General features: G+C 51.0%; 1 long non-coding RNA gene across 1 annotated transcript; it reads right to left on the minus strand.

Moving 5' to 3' along the window:
• Positions 1-509: 509 nt before the first annotated feature.
• On the minus strand, positions 510-7,319 carry LOC144325840 (uncharacterized). The gene is made up of 2 exons (XR_013391038.1): positions 7,096-7,319; positions 510-2,207 (listed from the first exon to the last, which is right to left on the minus strand). It is a non-coding gene; the product is annotated as an uncharacterized LOC144325840 (long non-coding RNA).
• Between the last annotated feature and the right edge of the window lie 240 nt (positions 7,320-7,559).

Below are 7,559 nucleotides of genomic sequence, written 5' to 3' on the forward strand. Positions count from 1 at the left end.
GAACTCCTGCATTCTTTGTCTCCCAGCAACTGGTATTTGAGAAACATTACTTCCTCTGACCATGAAGGCAGTGCAAAGCCACCCTGATTAGGAGCCATTAATAGTCATCTCCTCCATGAATGTGTCTAATCCCCTTTTAAAGCCATCCAGGTCGCTGGCCACTGCAGCCTCCAGTGGCAGGGAGTTCCACAGTTGAACTATGCATCCATCTGTCGTGAATCTTCCAACCCCCTCAGTAGAGTGCTTGGGTGTTTTAAGCCCTAATTCTACACCATATCCGTGCTCCAGTTCAGAGTCGACAAAGACTTTCCGGCGACAGCTCACAACCGAGCTGCCCTGAGGTCATCTGTCCGCACTGTCCCCCGGTGTCCTTGTGTGAGCCGCCCTTTGGCTTTTGCCCGCAGCCATTTCAAAGAAGCGCCCCCCCCCCCCCGCCAGCCGCCAGGTCCAGCTGTCACGGAGCAGTGAGGTAAGAAATGAGCAAGACTAATGAATGCAATAACAGCCACTTAAAATAAAGTATGTTTTATTAAAAGCAATAATGGCTCCTCGTGTCGGGACGTGGCATGCGGTTTGCTGCCGGACTGAGAATGACAAATCGACGGTCCCCAGACCACTCTGTCCTTCGGAGATATCTGTGGACGAGAATTTGGCTGGCTTCCATCCCAGGACTGAATATAAGAGCAGAAGAGGGACCTGCTGAATCAGTCTCACCTGGCTGAGCCTCCTGTTCTCACAGTGGCCAACCATAGGGGAAGCCCCTGAGCAGGACCTGAGTGCGAGAGCAACTCTCCCCTTCTGGGATCTCGAGCAACTGATTGACGGGTCGAGTTTTCTCACGTGCTGCTTTTGCGCAAGGAGCTCCGCCAAAAGTGGCTTGCGGCAAACATCCAAAACACCAAAATGCGGAGCATCAGAAATGCAAAATATTCAAAATACAGAGCGGGCCTGTAAATTCAGAAATGACAAAAAGCAATGATTCGGTGAACACAGAATAAATTCAGTATCACAAAATGATCTCGCTTAATTACATAAATACAAAGCAAAACAAGAGCTCACCATTTTCTGGCCCTGGTCTCGCTGCGCTGCAAGGAGCTTGGCCCAAATAAAGCACAGAGAGGAGAGAAAAATGACAGGCAGCTTGCCCCCTCATGCTTACTCCAGAGGAGACTGGCAGCAGGAGGGCAGTGGTGGTCAGCCTCTTCTCCGCCCTCCTGGAAGTCCAGCTGCTAGCCCATCTCTTATTGCACTAGGATTCAGGAGCCTTCGAATTTGTCCAATCCTCTTTCAAAGCCATCCAAGTTGCTTACCATCCCTGCCTCCTGTGGCAGCGAGTTCCGCAGATCAACTCTCTTCTGCCTGTCCTGAATTTCCCAACACTGCCTTGCTTTGATGGTGCAGTAGTACAGTTCTGAGATGGTGTGGGCACATGCACACACAACCCTCCTGTGTTGGCGGGGGCACCTGAGTAAATCGCCTTCTACCACCTCATCCATCTAGCTCAGTACTGCCAACACGGGCTGGCAGCAGCATTTCAGGGATTCAGGCCAGGAGCCTCTCCCAGCCCAGCCTGGAGATGGATCAAACCGGGGACCTTCTGCATACAAGCCAGGTGCTTAAACACTGAGCTTGGCCCCGTCTGCGGACTTTATTGGGGAAATGGAGGGGCTGCCAGAAGTCCACTCCTATTCCCCCCCAATTTTTTTATTCATTTTATAACACAAATAAAAAACACAAAGAGAAAAGACAAACAATACAAACAAATTCTTGTCATATCCTTATTTTTCTAAACATTGTTAATTGGGCATCCCCAAGTCCCACCTATCTGATTTTCATTTTACTGGTTCTTCATCTTTAGCAGTTTACATATGTCATAATTTCTAACCATCTTTTTTTTTTAAATCGCACTTAAAATAACTTCACCTTTTATCACTTACAAATAATACTATTTTAAAACACCCTGTCTTCTACTTCTAACCCTACAGCCTATATCCACTTCCAAAGCTATTCCAAGATTTAAATATTAACATATTTTTTCAAATATTTCTTAAACTTCTTCCAATCTTCTTCCACCATCTCTTCTCTCTGGTCTCGGAGTCTCCTGGTCAGTTCGGCAAGTTCCATATAGTCCATCATCTTCATCTGCCATTCTTCGATAGTTGGTAAATCTTGTTTCTTCCAATTCTTCACTAGCAATATTCTCGCAGCTGTTGTGGCAGACAGAAAAAAAGTAACATCCTTTTTGGGGATTTCACCCCCCACTATACCAAGTAAAAAGGCTTCTGGTTTTTTAATAAATGTGTTTTTCAACACTTTTTTTCAATTCATTATAAATCCTTTCCCAGAAGTCTTTTACTAGGAGCCACTCCTAGGAGCCAAGAGGTCTTCACCCGCCCCCAATAAAATATTTGAGGGGGCTGCCCCCCAGTTGATGGGCACTGCCATTCAAATGGTGTGCATGCACCGCGTTATATGATCCATTATGCAGGGCGGGGCTCACCTGGGCCCCCCAATATTTGAATCAAGTTGGCACCCCTAAAGGCTACTAGACATGAACGGTGTGTGCTACTGCATTTCAGCAAATACTCTGAATAATACCAGTAGCTGAGAATTGCAAGTGGGAGAGAGGGGCTGCTTTTGTCCTCAGGCCCTCCCCTTGGGCTCCCTTTGGGGGGGGTCTGTTTGGCTGCTACTGTGAGAACAGGGTGCTGGACTGGATGGGCCCCCTTTGGCCTGGTCCAAAAATAATTATGAAATGATAGAAAGAGATTTTCTAGGCTAGAGGGAGGTTTTCCTTCATCTCGCATTAACACTGGAACTCATGGACATCCAAGGGACCTGAACATTGGGAGATTCTAGTTACAGGTTGGTGTAACGTGGGTGGCGCTGTGGGTTAAACCACAGAGCCTAGGACTTGGCAATCAGAAGGTCGGCGGTTCGAATCCCCGCGATGGGGTGAGCTCCCATTGCTCGGTCCCTGCTCCTGCCAACCTAGCAGTTCGAAAGCACATCAAAGTGCAAGTAGATAAATAGGTACCGCTCTGGCAGGAAGGTAAGCGGTGTTTCCATGCACTGCTCTGGTTCGCCAGTAGCAGCTTAGTCCTGCTGGCCACATGACCGGAAGCTGCACGCTGGCTCCCTTGGCCAGTAAAGCGAGATGAGCGCCGCAACCCCAGAGTCGGCCATGACAGGACCTAATGGTCAGGGGTACCTTTTCCTTTAGCCGTGTTGGTCTGCCATAGTTGGAACAAACAAATTCCTTCCAGTAGCACCTTAGAGACCAAGTAAGTTTGTTATTGGTATTGTATCTGGGAGCCGCCCAGAGTGGCTGGGGAAACTCAGCCAGATGGGCGGGGTATAAATAATAAATATTATCATTATTATTATTATTAATCTGAAGAAGTGTGCATGCTCACGAAAGCTCATACCAATAACAAACTTAGTTGGTCTCTAAGCTGCTACTGGAAGGAATTTATTTATTTTTTAATTGGGAGATTCAGGAGAGATAACAGAAAATACTTCACGCAGCACAGAGTTGAACTGCGGAACTCCCTTCCACAGGAGGCAGTGGGGGTCACAAATCTAGACGGACTTTTAAAAGGATTGGACAGAAGCAGGGAGCGGTTTCACGGTCCAGAGCTGAGTGCTTCCATAGCCACCCTGCAGAGGGCAATTTTGTTGTTGTTTAGTCGTTTAGTCGTGTCCGACTCTTCGTGACCCCATGGACCAGAGCACGCCAGGCACCTCTGTCCTCCACTACCTCCCGCAGTTTGGTCAAACTCATGCTGGTAACCTCGAAAACACTATCCAACCATCTCGTCCTCTGTCGCCCCCTTCTCCTTGTGCCCTCCATCTTTCCCAGCATCAGGGTCTTCTCCAGGGAGTCTTCTCTTCTCATGAGGTGGCCAAAGTACTGGAGCCTCAGCTTCACGATCTGTCCTTCCAGTGAGCACTCAGGTCTGATTTCCTTAAGAATGGATGCATTTGATCTTCTTGCAGTCCATGGGACTCTCAAGAGTCTCCTCCAGCACCATAATTCAAAAGCATCAATTCTTCGGCGATCAGCCTTCTTGATGGTCCAGCTCTCACTTCCATACATCACTACTGGGAAGACCATGGCTTTAACTATACGGACCTTTGTTGGCAAGGTGATGTCTCTACTTCTCAAGATGCTGTCTAGGCCTGTCATTGCCCTTCTCCCAAGAAGCAGGTGTCTTTTAATTTCGTGGCTGCTGTCACCATCTGCAGTGATCATGGAGCCCAAGAAAGTAAAATCTCTCACTGCCTCCATTTCTTCCCCTTCTATTTGCCAGGAGGTGATGGGACCAGTGGCCATGATCTTCGTTTTTTTGATGTTGAGCTTCAGACCATATTTTGCGCTCTCCTCTTTCACCCTCATTAAAAGGTTCTTTAATTCCTCCTCACTTTCTGCCATCAAGGTTGTGTCATCTGCATATCTGAGGTTGTTGATATTTCTTCCGGCAATCTTAATTCCAGCTTGGGATTCATCCAGCCCAGCCTTTCGCATGATGTATTCTGCATATAAATTAAATAAGCAGGGAGACAAAATACAGCCTTGTCGTACTCCTTTCCCAATTTTGAACCAATCAGTTGTTCCATATCCAGTTCTAACTGTAGCTTCTTGTCCCACATAGAGATTTCTCAGGAGACAGATGAGGTGATCAGGCACTCCCATTTCTTTAAGAACTTGCCATAGTTTGCTGTGGTCGACACAGTCAAAGGCTTTTTCATAGTCAATGAAGCAGAAGTAGATGTCTTTCTGGAACTCTCTAGCTTTCTCCATAATCCAGCGCATGTTTGCAATTTGGTCTCTGGTTCCTCTGCCTCTTCTAAATCCAGCTTGCACTTCTGGGAGTTCTCGATCCACATACTGCTTGAGCCTTCCTTGTAGAATTTTAAGCATAACCTTGCTAGCGTGTGAAATGAGTGCAATTGTGCGGTAGTTGGAGCATTCTTTGGCACTGCCCTTCTTTGGGATTGGGATGTAGACTGATCTTCTCCAATCTTCTGGCCACTGCTGAGTTTTCCAAATTTGCTGGCATATTGAGTGTAGCACCTTAACAGCATCATCTTTTAAAATTTTAAATAGTTCAGCTGGAATACCATCACTTCCACTGGCCTTGTTATTTGCAGTGCTTTCTAAGGCCCATTTGACTTCACTTTCCAGGATGTCTGGCTCAAGGTCAGCAACCACACTACCTGGGGTGTACGAGACATCCATTTCTTTCTTGTATAGTTCCTCTGTGTATTCTTGCCACCTCTTCTTGAGCGACACGCATTTCCCTAACCAATGGCACACACTGCCATTCTATGGGCAAAGATGGAAACCGTCTCTCTCTCTCTCTCTTTCTCTGTGTGTGTGTGTGTGTGTTTGTGTAGAGCCCTCCAGAAGGCAACTCTGAATCGCGTTGCCAGTCAGGTGACTTTCCGAAGAGGGTCTCTTTTGGGAAGGCTGGCGAATCAAATTAACCGGCTCGCCAGGCACAATTACGGGGAAGCCCGCGGTGTGAAATGCGCCAAAATTAAAACCCGCCGTGCAGGGAGCCAGGAGCCTGCCGCTTGCGCAGAGCTGGCTGCATCAGGTGGCGGAGGAAAGGGGGGGGGGAGAGAAGCGGGTTCATCCGGAGTGCCAAGGAGCCCCCCCCCCGGCCCCCGCTCCCATAATTATCCCTCTCGCCACTTGCCGGCACTGGGCCCTGTGTGGGACTGGCAGCCTGGCCGTGCGCAGCGTGGCTCTCTCGCTTCCGCACAATAAAACGCATACAGAGCCATAAAATTGCAGGGCCGGAAGGGGACCCGAGGGTCATCTAGTCCAACCCCCTGCAATGCAGGAATCACCTTCGGACACGGGCAAGAAAAGCAGGGATGCGGGGGCCAGGAAGGACAGAAATAGGTCAAAAGAGAGCGCGTTTGAATTTGTTGTGCATTCAATTATTTGTCGGGCCCCACCCCACTTAACAGCACGGCCTCCGCATAGTGTTTTAGGACCTTGGACAGCTCTGGGGCTTTAAGGACACCCACCCGGTGCATTGAGTGGCCACAATGTGAATGTCGTGCTTGCTGCCCTCTCGGCTTACATGCCGCCCTCCCCAAGGGAGCACCGTCCAGGGCTCAAGAACGTCGGAACAGCTCTGAATCAGGCCTAGGGGGCCCGTCCCAGTGGCTGGAAGCCGCTCTTGCGCTCAGGTTCTCCGGCTTCCCTTCGGGGCCACTGGCAGAGCAGGGTGCTGTACCGATGGAACCTCCAGCTCCATGGCAGTCTATCTCGAATCCTGGCTTCTTAGGGTCATTTGGCCCGGGGAGGACAAGAGGCTGGGCTGGATGCTTCTTCCCTTTTGGCCTGACTCGCCGCAGGGAGATCTACTGCGCTAGCAGAACCTCCATGCCCAGCTGCAGTCTACTTCTGAATGCCAGAGAGTGGGAGCCGCACAACTGGAGAGCTGTCTTTGCGCTCGGGGACTTCCTTTTGGCGCACCTGCTTGGCCACCGGGCGAAGAGGAGGCTGCGCGAGCTGGGTCCTGATCCAGCAGGTTCTTCTTGCAAACCCGAAGCCGGGAAGCCAGTCTGGGCTCCCTTCTCGCCGCCTGCCTGCCTGCCTGCCTGCCTGCCTGCCTTCCCCGCCCTTCCTCCAGCGCCTCCGGCACAACAGGCTCCCCGCGCCGCGCGCCGAGCCCGATGAAAGCCCATCTGTGACAATCATCATAACAATCATGACGATATTTATACGGAGCCTAATGTCTCCGAGCATCCTCGAGGAAGCCATGCCGAGGCGGGCGCGGCGCCCGCGGCTCATTACGAGCAGCGCTTCGCCGCTCCGGGCGCCCGAGGAGAAAGAAGGGGAGGCGGGCGAGGGAAGGAAGGAAGGAAGGCGCTCATTACAGCTCTTCTCCTCGCCTCGCCAAGCGGGGAGTGGGGGGGGGGGAGAGCGCTTATCCCACCCCTCCCCACACCGCACTTGGCAGGCGGGGCCTCTGCTGCCTCGAGGGGACAGGATTGTAGAATGGCAGAGTTGGAAGGGACCCCCAAGGGGCATCTAGTCCAACCCGCTCCTGCAGCGCGGGAATCGCAGCTAACCTGGAGGAGGAGGAGTGGCAGGTTTTGTGCACCGGTGGAGAAAAAGCGCGGCGGGATCTGGCCCACGGGCTCGATTCACCAGCAGGAATCATCTACGCAAGCTTCGTGGGATCAGTGGCGTCCCAGGAAGTGGGGTTTTCTATCCAAATCACGGGTGGGAAGGATTAGGCCCCAAAGCGGGCGCAACAAATGCGAAGCTCTCTGCGTCTGGTGCCCGGGATGCTTTCCAAGCCACCGTCCCCCTTAGCCACAGCACTTACCTCAAGCCACGCCCCCTCCCAGACCACGCCCCCATCTTTAGGTCACGCCCATAGCCCTAGGCCACGCCCCTTACCGCTCTTGCTCCGCCCCTTCTTTGAGTATTTTTACCTGGTTGGAATCTGTCCTTGAAGGCAGACTAAATTTTGCATCTTGCCCGCTTGGCTGGAGGATAGAGGTGCGGGGGTGTAAATTAGCATATGTTG

This window comes from Podarcis muralis, chromosome 16 (assembly GCF_964188315.1).
Source record: "Podarcis muralis chromosome 16, rPodMur119.hap1.1, whole genome shotgun sequence".
Classification (NCBI taxonomy): Eukaryota; Metazoa; Chordata; class Lepidosauria; order Squamata; family Lacertidae; genus Podarcis; species Podarcis muralis.